The sequence below is a fragment of the Oryctolagus cuniculus genome, chromosome 15 (assembly GCF_964237555.1).
Source record: "Oryctolagus cuniculus chromosome 15, mOryCun1.1, whole genome shotgun sequence".
In the NCBI taxonomy this organism is placed as follows: Eukaryota; Metazoa; Chordata; class Mammalia; order Lagomorpha; family Leporidae; genus Oryctolagus; species Oryctolagus cuniculus.
In genome coordinates, this window is record NC_091446.1 from 10512763 (window position 1) to 10536637 (window position 23875).

The 23875-nt window shown below is 46.2% G+C and overlaps 1 pseudogene; it reads left to right on the top strand.

Annotated features, from left to right (window-relative positions):
* The first annotated feature begins 1501 nt into the window (after positions 1 to 1501).
* Positions 1502 to 5777, top strand: LOC100355574 (protein LSM12 pseudogene; annotated as a pseudogene).
* The last annotated feature ends 18098 nt before the right edge of the window (positions 5778 to 23875 follow it).

Sequence of the window (23875 nt, forward strand, 5' to 3'; positions counted from 1 at the left end):
GCCGGCCACGGCGGCCATTGGAGGGTGAACCAACGGCAAAAGGAAGACCTTTCTCTCTGTCTCTCTCTCTCACTGTCCACTCTGCCTGTCAAAAAAAAAAAAAAGAAGAAGAAGACAGTGGTCGGACATTTGGAAAGTGAACCAGCACTCTCTTTCTGTCTACTTGTGTCTGCTTCTCTGCCTCTCAAACTTCAAAAAGGATTTTTGCAAAAGGCACTCTGTCCTCACAGGACACAGCATGAGAAGGAAGTGGCCCGCAGAAAGCCCTCGATAAATGCGACAGGGCCGTTGCCTGTCGAAAGCAAACTCAAATCACAGGGAGTCTCTGTTCAGAGCAGACCCAGCACCCACACTGGTGACAGTCTCACTGGGGCACACCCCAGGGTGGCTCCGAGACACAGGACACAGAGGCTCCACCAACAGCCCAGGCCAGTGAAGTGCCACACGGTGGCCACCGCTGTTCACAAGGCGAGAGAGCTGCCGCCTCTCTCAGTGCGCGTGGAGTGGAGCTGGAGGCCCGTCCGCACCCCAGGAAGGCTGCCAAGCTGTGACACATCTATCCCCAGCTTGTGCTGGGCCTGTCAGGGCTAGCCAACTGGTAAGAAAAGAAATCACGGCCTGCACACAATCCAGCCCCAAGCAGAGACGAAGCAGGGAGAGAACCACACGGCGGCCCTGGCACAAAGCACTGCTCCCAGGTGGAGGAGTCTGGGTTGAGTTTTTCAGGTTGAACTGAGCCCGGAGCCACTTAGCAGGAAGGGAGAAGGCATCCACTGATGACATAAATGGATTTCTTAGGCTTGCCTTCGAAATTCACAGTGTCGACATAGATTCTACAGTTGCTTTTTAGAAAGGCCTTTTTTCTCCAAGGACATTGGGATCTGTCCTTGTCATTGCTTTCAAAAAGCAAAATCAACCATTTCTCTTATTGGGTGAAAACCACAGGAGCCCCCAAGTGGCAAGTTTGGTCCCCAGACCATGCCAGCCTCTGCGCACAGGAGACTGGGATGCAAGGCTCGGCCCTGGGGTCAGCCAGGCTCTGGCACAGGCCGGCCGTGTGACACTGGGGCCATGGGGAGGGAAGTGGGCAGCTCTGGGAGCTGCTCTGGAAGTCAGGCCCCTCACCTACAAGGCTCTGCTCTGTGCTTACAGAGAAAGACCCTGCAGTCTCTGTGGCCAGCACGCGGCTCCCAGCCTCAAACCACAGCGAAGTCCTCTCAGCTTCTCACCCGGCCTGGAGGTGAACAGGCCCATGCAGCAAAAGACACTGCACTGCCACCCTGCTTGGAACAGCCTGACAGCTCAACGAACACCTCCGCAGGGCCAGATCCAGGCCACGGACCTATCTCCTGCAGCCTGGCCCTCACCAGCCTTTGATTCAGGCAACACAGAGAAAGGAAACTATAAACAGAAAGATGGATAGAGTCTGCTTCTTAAAACCTTGGAAGTGTTCACAGAAAAGCATTCTGTAAATAAAGTTAGAAAGCAACCCCAGGCGAAGATGTCTGCAACTAGGGCCAGTGCGGCGGCCCAGCGGGTTAAGGCACTGCTTGCCACGCTGCCATCCCACGTTGGAGCACCGGTTGGAGTCCCAGCTGCTCTGCTTCTGATCGAGCTTCCTGCTAGTATGTGTGGAAGGGCAGTGGAGGACAACCCGAGAGCTTGGGCCCCTGCCACCCACCTGGGAGACCTGGATGGAGCTCCAGACTCCTGGCTTTGGTTGGCCCAGTCCTGACTATTGTAGGCATTTGGGGAGTGAACCAGCATGTGGAAGATCTCTCTCTGTCTCTCTCTCTCTCTACCCCACTTCCTTTCAAATATTCACATAAATAAGTATATCATATATATATATATATATATATATGTTAATCTTGGCAACCTACTTCATGGATGTAGGATCAATATCCATCACATATCACATGGAGGAAAAAAAGAACTCTTACCCTTACAGATCAGTAAGAAAAACAAAATACAGAAGGGAGGCCTGAATAACCATAGACTGTACCCTCTCGTACTGAGGGCTCTGCATCCAGGAGAAAGAGGATGGATAATAACATGTGGGCAGGGCCAGCTCTGTGGCGTATTGGGTAAAGCTGCTGCCTGCAGTGCCGGCATGCCATATGGGCACCAGTTCTACTCCCAGCTGTTTCACTTCCGATCCAGCTCTTTGCTATGGCCTGGGAAAGCAGTAGAAGCTGGCTCAAGTCCTTGGGCCCCTGTACATGGAGACCCAGAGGAAGCTGCTGGCTCCAGATTGGCTCACCTCCTGTCTTTGCAGCCATTTGTAGAATGAACCAGCAGATGGAATATTCTCTCTCTCTCTCTCTCTCTCTTGCCCTCGCCCTCCCTGTAACTCTTTCAAATAAAAAATAAATCTTAAAAGAAGAAGAAGAAGAACTGAGAACAAACAGGACTCAAAGTTGAAAAAGAAGCAATTCCCTTGGGACAGAGCCCGAGCTGGGCGCAGGGCAGGGCTCCCTCCCACCAGTGCCCACCACCTTGGCTCATTCCCCGGGTTGTTCTCTCCTTTCTCCTGCCCTGGGTGCAGTGGTTCCTAGCCCATGATCCAACCACCACACCCACTCTGATAACAGACCATAAAAATGAAAGCTTCAATTTTTGGTTTCAAGAAATTGGGTAAGTGCTTGGGTCCCTGCATCCATCCATGTGGGAGACCCGGAAGAAGCTCCTGGCTCTTGGCATTGGATTGGCCCAGCTCTGGCTGTTGCGGCCATTTGGGAAGTGAATATCAGTGGGTGGAAGACCTTTCTCTCTGTCTCTCCTTCTGTCTGTAATTCTACCTCTCAAATAAATAAATAAATCTTTTTTTTAAAAAAAAGTGTGTAACTTTCAAGTCAACCAAGTCTCAATTTTAATAAGAATACTCATTATTCATTATCCCTGTGGATAGTGGGAAAGGTCACAGCCTACATTCTTATCATAGACTGTGTGTTTTGGGAAGAAAACTTTCATTTAAATTTCCTAGGTTTGGCTTTGTAGCCAATTCTGACTTTTTTTAATCCAGTGTGAAAGAAAATCAGTACAGGTTGTGGCAAAGATAATTATATCACTTTCCCAAATGTCAAGGGTTAGTGCTTTTGTATTCCGTGAGATATCTGATCGTAGAAACTTGCTCTTCTTTGTAATAGCAATTAAGTCAAAGTTGTAAGAACCTATAATTTGGGGCTTCAAGTTGACTCTAATGAGTGAACATGTTTATTTTTCCTTTGCGCTTTCTAAGGGCTTAGTAATGAATTAAATGCAGGGCTCTTTTTCTTGATTATTGCTTTAGAAAGAAATTGTCATGCCTCACTACTCATTTTCAAAAAGAGATGATGGCATACTTTATTACAGGATTTTTATGTATTGCTAATGTCTAGAAAACTCAGCAGAGTAATTCTTCCTATTCAAGGAGAAACTGATTGAGTGAATTGGACAGCTATAAAAACCCATCAGTTGTGACCTGAAAAGTTTATAGGAAAAGCACACAAAGAACCTCCTCAGTAAGTATAAATCTACCACCAGGGATACACAGATAGTATAAATTACCTATGGGAGATAGAGGCATGTGAAAAACAACTAAAAGTATACTGAGATGTGTAAGGAACATCCAAATGAAAGAAGTTCAATTATTTATAAGCATTTAAAAGCCAGGCTTGGGGGCCAGCACTGTGGTGTTGTGGGTAAAGCTGCCACCTGCAGTGCAGGCATCCGATATGGGTGCCTGTTCTAGTCCTAGCTGCTCCACTTCCAATCCAGCTCTTTGGTTGGTATGGCCTGGGAAAGCAGTAGAAGATGGCCCAAGTCCAAGAGACCCAGAAGAAGAGACTGGCTCCTGGCTTAGGCCTGGCCCAACCCCAGCAATTGTAGCCACTGGGGAGAGCACCAGCAGATGGAATCTCTCCCCTCCCCCCCTTTCCCTCTGTCTCTGTAACTCTGCCTTTCAAAAATAAATAAATAAATAAATAAATAAATAAATCTTTACTTTAAAAAATGTGGCATCAGTGGTCACAGAAGGTCCAAACCTTGGGCAGTGAGTGTGTGGTGGAAGAACGCTGGCTGCAGTAGCTCCTTCACCTGGGCAATGGGGACCCCTTGGTGTGTGTGTGCCCGGATACTTTAGGGAAAGGGAGAGCGTGGCTTTTACTCCCCAGCCACTTCCCGCCATCAGTTTCTACTGCCAAAGACCACGGCTCCTGGCTGGTGGTGCTCCCAGGAGGCGGGCACTGTGGCTTCAGGCCTTGGGAGGTTATGAGCTGCTGAGGGTACCGTAATATCCCCTGCTGGGTTCCCTTAATCCTCTCAAATACCCTGAAAATAGTCCTTGTGTTAAGCTCTTTTCAATTCACTCATATGGACTGCGCCGTTGATCCCCTGGGTGGGATCCTGGCTGATGCCCCTTCTCCCACCAGCCACACTCAGCTCCACGAATGAGCTCGACCTGGTGGTTCTAGGCTGAGACCATCCAAACAGCTGGTGCTTCCTGCAAAAACAGTGCCTCCTTTTTTTCTTTTTTTTTTTTTTTTTTTTTTTTTTTTTGACAGGCAGAGTGGACAGTGAGAGAGAGAGACAGAGAGAAAGGTCTTCCTTTGCCTTTGGTTCACCCTCCAATGGCCGCCGCGGCTGGTGCGCTGCGGCCGGCACACCGCGCTGATCCGATGGCAGGAGCCAGGTGCTTATCCTGGTCTCCCATGGGGTGCAGGGCCCAAGCACTTGGGCCATCCTCCACTGTACTCCCGGGCCACAGCAGAAAGCTGGCCTGGAAGAGGGGCAACCGGGACAGAATCCGGCGCCCCAACCGGGACTAGAACCCGGTGTGCCGGCGCCGCTAGGTGGAGGATTAGCCTAGTGAGCCGCGGCGCCGGCCCAGAGTGCCTCTTTTTTGATTGCTGGATGCAGGCTCAGATCTGTATTTGGAAAGCAAACTGAGGCGAGAGCATGCAGAAAGATGAGGAAGGAGACAAAAGCGGAGGCAGGGAAACCAGCTTTGTGTGCTAGGTCTCCAGGGCAAACAGGGAATAACCAGCGTTATTCAGATCACATTAAATAACCGTCTGAAAACACGCGGAGGTCGGGAGCCCAGCTTCGGCCTGCTGCGGCTGCTCTCCCAAGACGGCGACCCTCTGGGGAAGGCTTCCACGTTGGGAGCTAGGTAGGATGCTGCACCTGCCTGCCCCGAGCAGCGGCTGCAGGGAGAGGCGGTAGACTTCAACTACCAGTCCAGAATGCTGCCTTCAAAATGTCCCCCTTCCAGTGGGAAGCTCAAAAATGCTGACATTTTGCTTGCACACTTGCAGAAGTGAAAACAATTAACGTGCAAACAGAAACCCCGGCTCCCCTAGCGCCCTCGGCGTCAGTAAGCTTGCCAGCAGAGCGCAGGCGGAGGAGGAGGAGCCGAGCCAGGCCTGTGCGAGCAGCGCTGGTGTCTCCTAGAGGCCCGGCAGCTCTGCCGACCGCTCGCAAGACCGTTAAAGACTGGAAATGGCAAGAAGGAAACATCGCAGTCATGGAAGATGTTGTTCCGACACCCCCACACCAGGCGGACAACAGCAAAGGCAGAGAGCGGCGGGCGCTGAGCCCTGTGCGGGGAATAGGAAATATGTGAAGCGCATCTGAGGGAGCAGGAAAGCCAGATGATACCGCAGCAGCAACCTGCCAGCCGGGCCCATGCGCGCCCAGGACCCTCACCGCATCCGGCGCAGAGGCTCGGGGCACGCAGGCCCGGGGAGGAAGGCAGCCTGTGTTTGCTGTTGGCTCTTGTGAACGGTAGATCTTAGACTTGGACAGACAAAACACCCAACAAAACAGAACGAGAGAGTAATTGAAAAGCGGACGGGCAGGCTTCCGGCCACCTCGTCCTTCCCACAGCCCCTCTGGAACCCTCACCTTGCTGGTTTTACTTTTGAGATTTCTGTTCCCACTCTGCCTTTCACTTCTGCCTTTCCGCCCCTCGTCCGTTCCTGCCATCCTGCTTCATAAGTGGCTACTTTTGCCTTCTAGTGATTGAGAGAAACTTTTACAACTTTTCTTCCAAAATAAAAATAGCAAGCGGTGACTCCTTTTATTTATTTATTTATTTTATTTTATTTTTTGACAGGCAGAGTGGACAGTGAGAGAGAGAGACAGAGAGAAAGGTCTTCCTTTGCCGTTGGTTCACCCTCCAATGGCCGCACCGCGCTGATCCGAAGCCAGGAGCCAGGACAAGTAGTGACTCTTGAGACCAGAGCAGCAGACAGAGCTCTCACTTTAAATTTGATTTTTCTTTTCTTTTTCTTCTTAATTTTTTTGCAGAAGGCATGGCTTGAATTAGTTTTATTTTTCTAAACTTTAAATATATATATATGAAAAAATATGTTAAAATGTTCTCTACGTATTGACTGCTTCTTGTAGGTCTCTTTTTACTACATCATGGCCACTGTTCCCTCTGAGAATAGAATGTAACACGTTCCCCACCAGCCACAGCCAGGCAGCCTGAGCTTGACCCTGGCCTGGTTCACAGCCGGAATCTCCTGCCTGTAGAGCCGATGTGTGCAGCCAGAACTTGGCTCTGAGGGTTCCTGATGGCGTCTTTGTTTGACCTGTGTGTGCAGCGGTCTTACGTCTGGCCCAGACCTCAGGGTTCCGCCTCTTCTTCCTCCGTGGTACCAGAAGAGCCTCCTTGCCACGCTGTCCAAATGGAAGAGTCTGCTGCCCTTTCTCCCGTGCCTCTGTGCAAAGAACAATTTTGCACGGCACATCTTAGCCCCTCCTCCTCGAGGGGTGGCTTTCTTTCGTAAGACACCTGGTGTCCATCTACCCTGACCTCTCTTCAAGTCTGGATCCAGAGCCAGTGGCCCAGGAAGAGGCTTGCATGGCCTAGACTTTCTGTCCTCCACCACCTTCCTGCTCTTAACCATGCCCCCCACCCAGTCTTACAAACTGATGACAGTTTATATCTGATCAGCTGATGTTCAGAAAGCCTGGAAAGAATTTTTGGACTTTAGCCCACCAGGTGGTCTGGTTTGACAAACCTGCTGAGAGCCAAAACTGACACCTTCAAGGGCAGTGTCAAGGGCCGGGCGTGCCGCCCTCTGAACATCAGGCACCGAGTTGGGTAGGAGCAGCTAGAGCTTTGGGGATGGGGTGGGGGTAACTACTATTTTTTGGCCATGATCTCTTTCCCCTTCATTATTAAAAATTAAATAAATGGATCAAAATCGAATAATCTAAACCCTGCCTTCAAAAATGAAAAAACTTTTTAAAATATTATTTAGTGAAAACAATAAAACTCAAATTTTTTTTAACCATAAAAAAAAACCACATTGAATCTGAAGTATTGGTATTACTTTGATCTGGGCAGGCTCTCACTTGCAAAGTCAGCCCAGATTGAAACGTCCTATGCAGTAGTTTCTGAATTACTTTTCTAAGGTCATATTTAGATAGACCAGAATACTCCAGGTGAGGAGACGCCATTTATCTGGCTATTTCAGCCCTTCTAGGGATGACGCATTGTCTGATTTAATCTTCATGGTACCAGAAGACAAAGCTTCTGTTCTTATCCCAATTTTACAGAAGAAGAAATGATCATACAACCAAGAGCTGGTAGGGTTGCAATTCAAACTCAAGAAAGTCTACTTCCATACACTTGACCATCTTGACCTCTGTCATATACTGTTTCTTTCCCTTTTTTTTAAGATTTATTTATTTGTTTGAAAAGCAGAGTTATAAAGAGGCAGAGAGAGAGAGAGAGAGAGAGAGAGAGAGAGATCTTCCCTCTGCTGGTTCAGTTATGCAGATCCAAAGTCAGGAGTTTCCTCCAGGTCTCCCACATGGGTGCAGGGGCCCAATGACTTGGGCCATCTTCTACTGCTTTCCCAGGCCGTAGCAGGGAGCTGGATCGGAAGTAGAGCAGCTGGGAATCAAACCAGCGCCCTTATGGGATGCCGGCACTGCAGGCAGCGGCTTTATCCACTACACCACAGTGTCGGCCCCCTACACTGTTTCCTGCACAGCAGTTAACACACCACTCGGGATGCCCACATCCTGTGCCAAACTGCCCAGGTTTGAGTCCTGGCTCTGCTTCCCATTTTAGCCTCCTGCTAATGCAGCAGGTGATAGCTCAAGTAGATGGGTCCCTGCCACTCACAAGGAGGAGACCTGAATGGAGTTCCAAGCTTCTGGGTTGGCCTGTTGCAGGTGACTGGGGGAGTGACTCAATGGATGAAAGATCTTTGTCTCTGTATCTCTGCCCTGCAAATAAAATGAAAACATTTTTTAAAAATAATTACTAAAAATCACTAATAAACAGTTTAGTGGGAGAATGGAAATCCCCATAAAATTCACACTTCAGAAACCATCATCAAAATGCACAGGCATATTTTCAGTGTTCACAAATCATCAAGCCGAGACATTATTCATGTCATTCAAGGGATGTTATCACACATTTCAACAAAGGGTTCTTAGTGCGGACTCTTAGCTCAGTCTAGTCGGGACCCAGTCTATTTTCCATTGCATCCAGAATACACGGCGACAGCTGGAGGCTCTCTGGTTCAATCCAGTGTTAGCACAGAGTTCAGTCAGCATTTCATTATCATTAGTTATGACTGAGCTGCAACACAACACTTTAATGACGTGCATATAATGTTCTCTTTATCATTTGCATTTGCCATCAAACCACGGGACTGTAAAGCATGTAACACTTGGGTTTTAGAAAGACGTGGGCACTTAGCATTGATTAGAGCGGCCTATTTTGCACCTGCTTCTCATCAGACATGACAGGGACTCACTGGCTTCTCTCCAGAAACTGAGGGCTGGCATTTGCTACATTAAAACTCACACTTTGCTTAAGCTGTCTCACTTCACTCAGGTGTTCAGTGGTTATGAGTTAGGACACAAGTCCTGGGGATAGAAAAGGAAATGGATCCAACCAAGAAGAGAGTGGGGTGGGCATTCGGCACAGTGTTCAAGACACCACCTGAGACATGTATACCCCATATCAGAGTGCCTGGGTTCAAGTCCTGGCTCCACTTTTGTGTCCAGCTTCCTGCTAATGAATACCCAGGGAGCCCTCACGTGATGGCTCAAGACCCTGGGTCCCTGCCACTCGTGTGGGAGGCCTGAATTGAGCTTCTGGCTTCTGCCTGACCCAGCCCTCACTGTTGCTCGCATTTGGGAAGTGATCTCTTTCTGTGTCTGTTTTTTAAATAGATAAATGAATGAAATAAAGACAACCCTAGACCATCAAAAAGAAGCCAAATTTTGCCGTTTTTACTTATTTCAGTGAATTTACTGCCAAAGCTGAGTCTGTATTCTATATTCTAGGACTTTTTATGAGAATATTTTTGTTTTTAAGAATATAAAGGCGCAGTGGGTTAAGCTGCCACTTGCAATGCTGGCATCCTATATTGGAGTGCTGGCCCAGATCCCAGCTGCCCTGCTTCTGAACCAGCTCCCTGCTCATGTGCCTGGAAAAGCAGCAGAAAATGGCCCAAATACTTGTGCCCCTGTCACTCACATCGGGGACCTGGGTGGAGTTTCGGGCTCCTAGCTTTAGCCTGGCCCAGCTTTGGCCATTGTGGCCATTTGGGGAGTCAATCAGCAGGTGGAAAATCTTTCTTCTTCTTCCTTTCTCTCTGTAACTCTGTCTTTCAAATAAATAAATCTTTTAAAAAAATAGAAAAAGGAAAAGTAGAGTGTACCTATTACAGCTCCAGGGTTCCCCATATGCCCACTCTGTTGTGGCTGGCAATGTCACTGATTCTTGCCAACCCTAAATCAGACAACAGGCCTAGAAGACATTAAACAAAACACACAGAGGTAGATTATCAGCAGGCAGAAAAACTGAAGAAATAATGAAAAGTACTGATTTTAGATGCATAAAAAGAATATTTTAAAGCATTTATAACCGATATGGAGGGGAATTTTTAACTAACAATTGTATTTAGCTTTGTACAGAAGATAAGGAAAATATGATCAGGGTATAGTGAAATCAATAGGCAATTCCAATACACATTAAGCTCTAGACTGCATTGAGATTATTTTTCAAGTAAGATCTCTATTGCTAGAGTACTTGCTAAGAGATATGTTAAGGGAATCTATTTAAAAAAAAAAAACCTACTAAATTGCAAGGTGACCATAATTCCCTGAGCTAATGCAAAGCCACAGATGTAATTCTAAGTGTTAACACAGTAGTGAAATTTTAAACACCTTGAAGCAAAATGACCCCTTATTTTGCAGGCACTTTTTTAGGACACATTTGCCTCCAACCTTCCTTTCACCACCAACATCTGCCTCCTTGGCCATCTGCCCTCACCATCCAAGATAATCACTGGAAAAACACTGGCCCACAGCCAGCACAATTCACAGGCATCATCAATTTCCTGGTGTAGCTAGTCCTGCCCGAGACTCTGTGGGGTTCCCAGGAGCCTCCTGGGAGAGGAGAAAATAAGATGGGGGAATGCTGTGTAAAACTCAGCTCTGAGGCAGCAGGTGGTTAGCCTACAGTTAGAACACTACAGAACCTGGGAGGGATTCCTGGCTTTGACTCCTGACTCGAGTTCCCTGCCCGCAGAGCCTGGGAGGCAGCAGGGACGGCTCAAGTTCCTGGACTCCTGCTACCCTCCTAGGAGACCTGGACTGCACTCCCACCAAGTCCAGCCCCAGTCACTGTGGGCATTTCAGGAGTGACCCAGTGCAAGAGGGAGCATTCTCCTCTCTCAAGTAAATAAATCAATAAAAAATTAAAATGTAACTGTGATATTTGCAGTAAATGCAAATGTACTGCAAGCTTAGTTATAAACCTCTTTTCCTGTAACTATGAAAATTATGCTGCCTTCAAGTGTCTCGGGGACCTTAAGATATCATAAAATGGGAGCTTTTCAGGGGTCAAGTGCAGTATAAGTCTCCTGGAGCTTGCAGGACTCACTCCAAAATTTGTTATTATTAATAATCCATGGAAGACCTGCTCTCCCCTCTTGTCCAAATGGCAGTTGTTCAAGATTTTAATGTCTTTGCCTCCATAAGTCAAAGAGGACCTTGATGTGGTCCTACAACGTGGGTGACTCAGAAACATCAAAGTCAGGTCTGGCAGTTCTGGAAGGCCAGAAGTAGAAACCCGAGCACACATTTTTTTGAGAAGGATCTGAAATGTCTGGTTAGAAGGGACCCCTCCCAGTCCTGGATGGAGTCTTCCACAACCCAGCAAGGACTTGTGATCAAGGGAACATCGCTGGCCTCCTCACAGTATGCACAGGGACTTCAAAATGTTCATGGAAAACATGTCTTAGGAAAAAAACTATGCATGGGTTTCAAAACTTTTTGCACCAAATTAGAATTATCTTTTAATTCCATTTTCCACAGGCTCCTTGAGAGAGAGAGACAGAGAGAAAGGTCTTCCTTCCGTTGGTTCACCCCCCAGATTGGCAGCTACAGCCAGCGCGCTGCGCCGATCCGAAGCCAGGAGCCAGGTGCTTCTCCTGGTCTCCCATGGGGTGCAGGGCCCAAGCACCTGGGCCATCCTCCACTGCCCTCCAGGCCACAGCAGAGAGCTGGACTGGAAGAGGAGCAACCAGAACAGAATCCAGCGTCCCAACCGGGACTAGAACCCGGTGTGCCGGCGCCGCAAGGCGGAGGATTAGCCTAGTGAGCCCCTGCGCCAGCCACTACTGCTTCTAACATCTGGCTTACGTGAGCTCCCTAAAGTCTGTTTTCTCTTCTTTCCATGTCGCAACTTGTGCTCAGATCATTGCTGGCCAGACTCTGTGTTCCTATTATGTTTTTAAGATCTTTAGTTGTGAGATCCTATCAGGTTCATTCTCTGTGCTGAGGGAAATATCAAAGGTTCAGGTATTTCAGGAGCGATAATGTTACTCCTTTTCAGTTGCATGAATATTGTATTTCTGACAGAATCAGCTCCAGGCTTCACTGTCATTTGCTTAGCCTGACAGTTTGTCAACCCTCCTTCCAAATGCAATTGATCCACGCTTCTCACTCACAGGCTCGGTAATGGGCTAGGACACTCCCCATCAATTTTAAGCACTTGCCTTGCCTCCTGGTGCAGAAAAACTCATAAGCCACTCAAGAGCTCTAAGCAGGCCTGCATTCACTGTGCACTGACTTCATTGTGAGGAGGGACAGATACTCTATACCCACTTAACTCAAATCAGAGACGCATCTCAAGGATTCCTGCTCTGACCACTCTTACCCCCAACTCTCTACGCATGGCCTGCTCACTGGCAGGCTCAGCTATCTGCTCAAGCTTTGAAGTAACTTCTCCAGTTTCACCCTTTTGGAGAAATGATTCCATAGTTTGCTTAGGAGCTAACTGCATCCCAAGAAACCGGTATTTTCCTCCCTTTGAACGTAACATCAAAGTCTCTCTCGGGTTCTGATTGAATTCATTGCTTCTCGACTTATTGGCTAAGATCAAGTGCAGTATCTGAATTCATACTCTCACCAATGGGATACCAAGAAAGTTTAGGGACGAGTGCTTAAAAGTCATACAGAGAGCATCTGGAAGAAAAGAATGAAGATAAATAAAAGGCTGCAAAAGCAAGACTTGGAAGAGGCTAAGTGAACTGAGCAGAAAGGCAGAGAAGGGAGTCCCTTATGCTACCAATCTCAGTGCTGTGAAAATCTCAAGTGTTTATAAACAGTCGTTTACATAAGTCATTGAGTGTCTAATCAGAAATCTTTCTGTCCCAAGTCCAGAACACCATTGTCCTCTACCTCAAGGGTGGATTGAACTACCCTGAGTTTAAAGAAGTCTACCAATTGTGTGGCCAGGCTTTAGGGTAATGTGACTATTGCCCTCCAAAAGTTCAACACTTTTGAGTTCTCTTATATACGAGCAACTAAAAAACAAGATCTTAACATCAAACCATGAACAGTGAGTGAGTTCTCTCCCAAGAACAACAAAGGAAAAATGTCATCCTTTGTGTTTCCAAATCAGTCACTAAGATGTGCACATTAACCAGTCACTGTGTGCTGAGTTTTAATTCTATGCAAGGTACTGTCACTTTGAGCTATTTTTCATTTTTCAAGATTACCCAAATATTCCCCAGCTCCAGGCTGCCCTTTTAAAGCTGTAGCTGGCACAGTGGCGGGCATACAATGAGTGCTCCATAAATATCTCGTGACTGGATAAGGTGGTGCATGAGTGACACACAACCTACCGGTGGTTAACTAGTTAGGATTGCCCCAGTGTAAACCGCGGAGTTAAAGACAGGCAATTTGACCAGAGAACAAAGTTACATACAGTTCACTGTTTTGTTCAGAAGCTTCTATAACACTGGCCCCTTTTCTAGCATTTTATTCTTGAGAGTCTTCGGAGGAAATTAGTTACGTCAAAGCCGGTTGAAAGCCAGTGTGGACTCTCAGATGAAGAAAGGAAAAGCGTTCTGTGCTTGACTTTCTTACCTTGAAACTTGCCAAAAAGGATAAAAAAAGAAAGAAGATGACAATAGAGGAAGAAATCTGCTTTGCTGTCCATGGAACTTGCTAATGCACCCCCAGGAAGGCCTGCCTCTTGGCTCCTGGCTTCAGCTTGGCCCAGCCCAAACTACTGTGAGCGCTTGGGGAACGAACCACTGGGTGGAAGAGCTCTCCCTATGTGTGTGTCTGTCCCTTCCCTTCTCTCCTCTCCTCTCCTCTCCTCTCTCTCCTCTCTCTCCTCTCTCTCCTCTCTCTCCTCTCTCTCCTCTCTCTCCTCTCTCTCCTCTCTCTCCTCTCTCTCCTCTCCTCTCTCTTCTCTTCTCTTCTCTTCTCTTCTCTTCTCTTCTCTTCTCTTCTCTTCCCTTCCCTTCCCTTCCCTTCCCTTCCCTTCCCTTCCCTTCCCTTCCCTCCTCTCCTCTCCTCTCCTCCTCTCTCTCTCCTCTTCTCTCTCTCTTCTCTCTCTTCTTTCTCTCTCTCTCTCTTGCTCCACCTGTCAAATAAATAAAAATGAATAAATAAAAAGAAGGAAATGCAGGAGAAATCTTTGCAGTGTTGGTGTAGCCCGCCAATTTGTAGAACACAAAAAGTGCTAGAGCAGAGAAAAAGACTTCACTGAGAGTAAGTGTGTCAGTCAAAAGACACCTCTAGGAAATGAGACGCCAGCCACACCAGGAGAAAATATTTGCAAAATGGAAAGGACACTCTGTCACCTTTTAATTTTAAACTATAGATACTATTGGTAATATATTTACAAGGATACTTAAAGAAGTTAATTGAAAATACAATTAAAAGTTAAGTCGATTTCAATGTAAAAAAAAATGACACCTATGCCGCTTTTACATAATATGCATTTTCAATCATGTTCTTAAGGATCCCTATATGTATGGATTTCAATATTTTCTGGACCAGAACTTGTCTCTTAATTCCATTTCCACAAGCTTTTTGAAATACCCACATATAGGGGCCGGCACTGTGGCGCAGCGGGTTAATCCTCCACCTGTAGCACTAGCATCCCATATGGGCACTGGTTCTAGTCCCAGCTACTCCTCTTCCAATCCAGCTCTCTGCTGTGGCCTGGGAAAGCAGTAGAAGATGGCCCATATGCTTGGACCCCTGCACCCACATGGGAGACCTGGAAGAAGTTCCTGGCTTCCTGGCTTCGGATCGGCGCAGATCCAGCTGTTGCGGCCATCTGGGGAGTGAACCAATGGAAGGAAGACCTCTCTCTTTGTCTCTCCCTCTCACTGTCTGTAACTCTGCCTCTCAAATAAATAAATAAAATCTAAAATAAAGGCCGGTGCTGTGGCTCAATAGGCTAATCCTCCACCTGTGGCGCCGGCACACCGGGTTCTAGTCCCGGTTGGGGCGCCGGTTCTGTCCCGGTTGCCCCTCTTCCAGTCCAGCTCTCTGCTGTGGCCCAGGAGTGCAGTGGAGGATGGCCCAAGTGCTTGGGCCCTGCACCCGCATGGGAGACCAGAAGGAAGCACCTGGCTCCTGGCTTTGGATCAGCGCAGTGCCGGCCGTAGCGCACTGGCTGTAGCGCACCAGCGGCAGCGGCCATTGGGGGGTGAACCAACGGACAAGGAAGACCTTCCTCTCTGTCTCTCTCTCTCTCTCACCGTCCACTCTGCCTGTCAAAAAAAATCTAAAATAAAAAGAAATACCCACATATATAATTTATAATAATTACATAATACATTTATATTTATGTAACATTTGCTATATATTATCTAATATATTGTATTCATTCTTATTTTATTATTTACTATATATTTTCTATAATTCTAAAGATGATATATACTTATTGGCATCAGTATTGTGGCATAGGCAGTAAAGCCTCTATCTCCAACACCAGCATCCCATATGGGTGCCAGTTCATGTCCTGGCTGCTCCACTTCTCATCCAGCTCCCTGCTAATGAGCCTGGGAAGAATGCAGAAGATGGCCCACACACTTGGGAGATCTGGATGAAGTTTCTAACTCCTGGCTTCGGTCTGACCCAGCCTTGGCTATTATAGTCACCTAGGGAGTGGAAGTCATCTAGCAAATAGAAGGTGTGTCTTTCTCTGTCTGTCTGTCTCTCTCTCTGTAACTCTATCTTTCAAATAAATAAATATTTTGTAAAGATTTATTTCTTTATTTGAAAGCAGAGTTACAAATGGGGTGGGGAGAGAGAGAGATCTTCTATCCATAGGTTCACTTCCCAAATAGCTGCAATAGCCAGAGTTGGGCTGATCTAAAGCCAGGAGCCAGGAGCTTCTACTGGGTCCCCTACATGGGTGAAAGGGCCCAACCACTTGGGCCATCTTCTACTGCTTTCCCTGGCACATAAGCAGGGAGCTGAATCAGAAGTGGAGCAGCCAGAACTCAAAGCAGCGCCCATGTGGGATGCTGGTACTGCAGATGGTGGCTTTATCCACTACGCCACAGCATCAACCCCATAAATATTTTTTAAAAAGATGATATGTTCTCATAGGGAACCCATCTACATTTATTCTATAAAACACAAAACAGTCGTTTTTGTCCAAGTTTAACTTTCAAATTAACTGTGAGCATTAGTTAATATGAATAAACATAAAAATGTAAATCCTTATGCCATGTGCATAAACAGAAGCCTCCGGAAAGGCACAATTGCTTTATATTCCTTTGGTGTTAGAAAATATGTTAGCCTGCCAGTGATTCTCACTGCTACAGAATTTAAATTCTTCACATCATTAAAAGTACCCTCCAAGATTATTCATTTGTTGTTTACAGTTTGGAAAAAATATTATGGTAAATAAAATACTGTTGTTGCAGAAAACCTAATAAACGTGATGACGGCACAACTGTACAAAACAGAGCTCCTCAAAAACTTACCACTGCCAGTGCTGGGCGTCAACTCAATGGAGCCAGTTGGGTTTTAACAGTAAAATGATAACACTTGCCATCCCAGATTGCCTAACCATGATCATTTGAATGCATTTTACACATCTCTCTCTCTTTTTTTTTTTTTTTTGACAGGCAGAGTGGACAGTGAGAGAGAGAGACAGAGAGAAAGGTCTTCCTTTTGCCGTTGGTTCACCCTCCAATGGCCGCCGCAGCCAGCGCACTGAGGCTGGCACACCGCGCTGATCCGATGGCAGGAGCCAGGTGCTTCTCCTGGTCTCCCATGGGGTGCAGGGCCCAAGCACTTGGGCCATCCTCCACTGCACTCCCTGGCCACAGCAGGGAGCTGGCCTGGAAGAGGGGCAGCCGGGACAGAATCCAGTGCCCCGACCGGGACTAGAACCCGGTGTGCTGGCGCCGCAAGGCGGAGGATTAGCCTAGTGAGCCGCGGCGCCGGCCCCATACACATCTTAAATAATAATCATTACCCTCATTTTCTACGTGCTAGCTTTCATTCTGTGTTAAGTGGTTACAATTTGCACTCTCTGCTTCTAACTCCTGTACTTCTCTTCAACAACATCAAGCCCAGGAGCCAAGAAAAACATGTTTTGGGTACTCGGCCAGGTCTTAGGATAGCGAGAAAGGCAATAATCACATCTTTGCTTCCTCCACAAAAATAGCACTTTTCGCCCAATGTCTTCACTCAAGAATTTCGTGTTGTGATAGCTACAGGCTATAGGTCTGTAGTCAGCACCATAAAAGGCCTGCAGGACACTCCACTAGCACTGAGCATGCAGGGGTTGGGCCCAGAAAACAGAATGCCACAGACAGAGTCGGGGTTGGGAGTCCTGGGTCTAAATTTATTGACCCCAGACATCCTTCTCAGCTCCCTAAACCTCAGTCTCCTGCTCTGTCAACTGGGAATAACTTTCACCTTGCAGGGTCATATTAAGTGGGTTCAGTGTCATAATACGCAGAGCAAGCTTTACGTGTTGGGAAAACAGTACCCCAACAAATGTCAGTTCTCTCCCTCTGGAGCCCTGAATTCAAAGGTCTTACAGCCAGCATCTAACACATCACAGAGGAGAAAAAAACATGGGAGGAAAGCCCTACCTTTCACCAAAACCTTCATGGAAATTAACAACTTAAATGTTTCAAACAAAACTCTTAAAAGTAATGAAAAAATCGGAGCTGTAGTTTCATTATTTCAGAATGAGAGAGCCTTTTATCAAACTGAGTAGGAAAGACACAGTTAAACAAAATATTAATGAAATCAGCACTGCAAAAATATAAATATTTCTGTATGGAAAAAATAATTCTCCAAGTTAAAACACAAAAAGCAAGAAAAATATTTGTACTCTCTACAACAAAGAGGTAATATCTTTAGTATATAAAAAGTTCAAAGTCAATAATAAAAAAGATTCTCTCCAGAACCAGCATTGTGGCACAGAGGATTGAGCCACCAATTGCTACACCTGCATGGCACATTGGAGTGTCAGTTGGAGCTGCAGATGTCCTGCGCCCGATCCAGCTTCCTGAAGATGCACTTGGGAAGGCAGCAGAACTTGGGTCCCTGCCACCCACGTGGAAGACCAGGATGGAGTTCTGCCTCCGGGCTTCAGCCTGGCCCAGACCTGGCTATCGCAGCCATCTGGGGAGTGAATCAGTGGATGGAAACTCCATCTCTCTCCCCCTACTTCCTCCTCCCTCCCTCTCTCTCTTTCCTAATCTGCCTTTCAAATAAACAAATAAACTTTTTTTAATGCAAGCACTCTACAGGAAACAAATAAGCAAAGGACATGAAAGGTAATTAATTCAACATCCAGCATATATTTGAGCTGTTTCTTTGTGTCAAAGATTCTTCTAGGAAAAAGAGAGAGAAAATAAACAAAACAGATGAAAGCCTCAGCCACATGGAGTTGACCTAGTAAATAGGGAAGAAATACAAGTAGAGCAGAAATTTGATCGAGACTATAAAATTAAAACAGTGAGTTCCCACTAAGAATGAGGGATTGAGTAGAGATGAGCAATATGGCATGTTTTAAAGGCTGCACACCTACTTCTCAAAATCCTTCCCTTAAGAATTCATTCTAAGGAAATCTGTAAACATGCAGCCTGACTTTTGATAATACAAAACTGAAATAACCCAAATATCGACAAATAAGGCATTGACTCAATAAATTACAAAACACCCATTCAGTGAAACACAATGCAGGCACTAAGAAATCGTGGCATCCACAAAATGCATCCACGGCACACTGTCAAATTTAAAAAGCAGGTTTCTAATTTCATGTATGGTGTGGCACCACGTTTATGTTAAAATACAATGTAGAAAAAAAAAAGAAAAAAAATACAATGTAGATATAGATATCCCTAAGCATAAAAAAGACCCTTGGCGGGCTATATATAAAAATATTATATTAACAAGAGAAATTTCGGCCGGCGCCGCGGCTCACTAGGCTAATCCTCCGCCTAGCGGCGCCGGCACACCGGGTTCTAGTCCCGGTCGGGGCGCCGGATTCTGTCCCGGTTGCCCCTCTTCCAGGCCAGCCCTCTGCTGTGGCCAGGGAGTGCAGTGGAGGATGGCCCAGGTGCTTGGGCCCTGCACCCCATGGGAGACCAGGATAAGCACCTGGCTCCTGGCTCCTGCCATCGGATCAGCGCGGTGCGCCGGCCACAGCGCGCCGGCCGCGGCGGCCATTGGAGGGTGAACCAACGGCAAAGGAAGACCTTTCTCTCTGTCTCTCTTTCTCACTGTCCACTCTGCCTGTCAAAAAAATAAAAAAAATAAAAAAAAAATAAAAAAAAAAAAACAAGAGAAATTTCAAAGTAGAAAGTGTATGGTTTTTTAAAGTATTTTAACACTTCCATAGGTTCTAAATTGCTGACCATAAAAATATATTTAGAAGCAGGAAAATTAGCAGACTACTTGCACCAGCATATGTTTTAAAAGCTTATAATCTAACCAAAAAGATACAGCAACAGGAAAACTGAAATGCCCAGAAGCATACACATTCCTGCCAGAACTATGCTCAGAGAAGTAAACACTCCACTATTGAATTTGGAACACCAATACCCAGAAGTAATGCATCAAGCAGGCAAGAAATGTCTTTGCCTTAACCGCTTCACAGGAAATGCCAGGCTCAATGGCCAGGGAAACCAATGAAATCAGACTCTGGGGACAATAAGGGAGTTTGTGCTAGAAACAAGGTGTTCAGCTGGAAGAAGGGCAGCCCAGGGCACAGCCAGGCAAGTCAAGTGAACATATAGCACCTGTGAAAACAGCCATTCGCAGAATACTCGCCCCACTGGACCATGAAGGCCCAAGGAATTAGACTTAGAAGTGCTCTTTATCCAGGGCACTCAATTTTTAATATGTGAAATCCAATTCTCAATCCCATTTATGAAAATCCGCTCCAATTAAATCACAAATCTCATAGAGTTCCATGGAGCTGCTATGCCGCTGGTCTCTTTAACAGGAAGCAATGAAATTATTTTTATTTCAAACTCATTTAAGTTTCTGTCCCTGGCAGTAACATTTATACCATACCAGGGGACTCGGGTTATCTATGTTTCTGCCTCGTCTCTCCACATTTCATTTTTTCATCAAAATAAAGCCCTTTCATCTCCCAGAATATGCATATCATGTTCATAATGAATGCGTTTTTAAAGACAGGTCTCCTGACCCTCCTCATTAACAGGGAATTCCTCAAACATGTATTATTAACCAGGGAACTAACACTCTTTTTTGAGAAGCATATATATTCAAAGGGTTTAAATCAAAGGGGATTTTCCCCCTCTTTCCAAAAGGCACCACTTTGCTTGGTTGCTGGAAGGGAGAAAGCAGACAGCAGAACAGCTCAGAAAGTGGGAGAAGGGGATCCAAGACGGCTGAGTAAAGAAAATCGCAGGACCAGAAGGCTTCACTGCTGAATTCTACCAAACCGTTAAAGAACTGACTCCAATTCTTCTCAAGCTACTTAAAACAACTGAAAGGGAGGAAATCATTCCACACTCCTCCTCTGAGACTGCTATCACCTTAATTCCAAAACCAGAAAGGATACAATAAAGAAAGAGAACCATAGACCAATATCCCTGATGAACATAGGTGCAAAAATCCTCAACAAAATACTAGCTAATAGATTTATTTTATTTATTTGAAAGACAGAGTTACAGAGAGAGGTAGAGACAAAGAGAGAGGTCTTCCTTCCGATGGTTCACTCCTCCGATGACTGCAACGGCTGGAACTGTGCCGATCTGAAGCCAGGAGCCAGGAGCTTCTTCCAGGTCTCCCATGCGAGTGCAGGGGTCCAAGCATGTGGACCATCTTCTGCTGCTGTCCCAGGCCATAGCAGAGAGCTGGATTGGAAGTGGAGCAGGCGGGACTAGAACCAACACCCGTATGCGATGCCGACGCTTCAGGCCAGGGCTTTAACCCACTGTGCCATAGCGCTGGCCCCCCAGCTAATAGAATTTAACAACACATCACAAAAGATCATTCCCCAAATCAAGTGGGATTTATCCCTAGTATGCAGGGATGGTTCAACAAATCCAAATTAATAAATGTGACACAGCACATTAACAAATTGAAGAATAAAAACCATATGATATCTCAATAGATGCAGAGAAAGCATTTAACAAAATACAACACCCTTTCATGATTAAAAAAAAAAATACCTTAAACAAACTGGGAATGGAAGGAACGTTCCTCAACACAGTCAAGGCAATATATGACAAACCCACAGCCAGCATCATATTGATGGGGAAAAGTTGGAAGCATTCCCACTGAGATCCAGAACCAGACAAGGATGCCCACTCTCACCATTGCTATTCAATATAGTTCTGGAAGTTTTATGAAGAGCCATTACGTAAGGAAAAGAAATCAAAGGGATACAAATTGGAAAGGAGGAAGTCAAGCTATCCCTGTCTACAGTTGACATAAATCTCAATATAGGGGATCCAAAACACTCCACTAAGCAACTAGTGCAACTCGTAAGAGAGTTTGGTAAAGTTGCAGAATATAAAAATCACACAAGAATCAATACCTTTGTGTATACAGACAATGCCATGGCTGAGAAGTAACTTGTAAGATCAGTACAATTTACAATAGCTACAAAAAATGTAAATACCTTGGAATAAATTAACCAAGAATGTGAAAGATCCCTAAGGTAAAAGTTACAAAACATTAAAGAAACAGAAGAAGACACCAAAAAATGGAAAAATCTCCCATGTTTGTGGATTGGAAGAAATAATATAATCAAAATGTCCATACTATCCAAAGCAATGTATAGATTCAATGTTTTCCCAACCCAAAACCAAGGATATTCTTCTCAGATCGGTCAATCTAAATATATATAATTATATAATACATATATTATATATAATTATATATTACATAATATGAATAATACTGTGAATAGAATTCATATGGAAACACAAGAGACCTTGGATAGTAGCTAAGGCAAACTTAAACAACAAAAACAAAGCCAGAGGCATCACAATACCACATTTCAAGACATATTACAGGGCAGTTATAATCAAAACAGCCTGGTGCTGACACAAAAATAGACATATAGACCAAAGGAAGAGAATAGAAATTGGAAAAATCAATGCACACATCTACAACCAACTAACGGTTTAGCAAACAACCTAAAGTTAATCCCTGGAGAAAGGACAGTCTCTTCAACAAATGGTGCTGGGAAAATTGGATCTATTCGTGCAGAAGTATGAAACAAGACCCCTACCTTATACTTTATACAAAAATCAACTGAAAATGGATCAAGGATCTAAATGTGCGACCTGATGCCATCAGATTACTAGAGGGAAATATCAGGGAAACTGCAACACATGGCATAGGCAAATACTTCTTGGAGAAGCACCCAGAAGCACAGGCAATATAAGCAAAAACATAGAAACGGGATTACATCCAGCTAAACACTCAGCAAAGTGAAAACATGGGGCTAGCACTGTGGCATAGTGGGTAAAACTGCTGCCTGTGGTGCCCACATCCCTCATGGACACTGGGTTTGAGTCCCGGCTGCTCTACTTCTTTTTTATTATTATTATTTGACAGGTAGAGTTACAGACAGTGAGAGAGAGAGAGAGAGACAGAGAGAAAGGTCTTCCTTCCATTGGTTCACCCCCCAAATGGCCGCTACGGCCAGCGCTGCACCGATCCGAAGCCAGGAGCCAGGTGCCTCCTCCCAGTCTCCCATACGGGTGCAGGGACCCAAGCACCTGGGCCATCCTCTCCCAGGCCACAGCAGAGAGCTCGACTGGAAGAGGAGCAAGAGGGACTAGAACCCAGCACCCATGTGGGATGCCGGCACCAAAGGAGGAGGATTAACCAAGTGAGCCACAGTGCTGGCCCCCCAGCTGCTCTACTTCTGATCCCATTCCCTGCTATGTGCCTGGGAAAGGAGCAGAGGATGGCCACAGTGCTTGGGCCTCTGCACCCACATGGGAGACCTGGAAGAAGCTTCTGGCTCTCGCCATTGCAGCCATTTAGGGAGTGAGCCAGCAGATGGAAGACCTTTCTCTCCCTCTCTCTGTAATTCTTCCTTCCAAGTGAAAAATAAATAAATCTTTTTTTAAAAAGTGAAGATGAAACCAACAGAATTGGGAGAAAATATTTGTAAACTATACAACTAATAAAGGATTAAAATCCAGGATCTATAAAGAGCTCAGGAAACGCAGCAACAACAAAACAAATAATCCAGTCAAGAAATGGGCACAGGACACAGACAGGCGTTTTTCCAAGGATGAAATTCAAATGGCAAATACACACACGAAAAAGTGCTCAGGGTCACCAGTAATCAGTGGTATGAAACTACACAGTAGTATAAAACCGTGATGAGGTTTCACCTCACCCCAGTGAGAGTGGTTATCATCCAAAAATCAAAAAACAATAAATGCTGGGGCTGGCGCCATGGCTCACTTGGTTAATCCTCCGCCTGCAGCACCGGCATCCCATATGGGGCCAGGTTCTAGTCCCGGTTGCTCCTCTTCTGTGGGGAGCAAACCGGACTAGACTGAGTTACTGGAATTAAGACTTATTCTATGCATCTGCTCTCCCACAATATGGCGCTGGGAGAGAAGTAAACAGCTTCCGCACAGCTGCCTCCAGTTCAACCAATAAACTGTAGGACTTGCTCCTGATTGGAGAGCAGCGTACTCGGCGTGTGGGCAGCCGAGTTGGGATTGGCGGAGGAGGACTATAAAGGAGGAGAGAGACGGCATGCACCAGGGAACATCTAAGGGGAACATCTAAGGGAACACCTGTGCAGCCCCCGAGAAGAGCCGGCCGGCGGTGTGCCGCTCCCCTGCGGAAGTGGGGAATGTGGCCAGGGGGAACTGCCCTTCCACGGAGGTGGAAGGGATAGTAGCCAACCCGGGAAGAACCAGCAGCAAACCCGGGGAGGGCCGAGCAGACGAAAGAACAGCACAGGGTCCTGTGTCGTTCCTCCGCGAAGAGGGGGAGCGACATAATGGTGCCGTGACTCGGATATGAAGCCTAGGCAGGGTTTGGTGTCGTTCCTCCGCGAAGAGGGGGAGCGACATAATGGTGCCGTGACTCGGATAGGAAACCTAGGACGGATAGG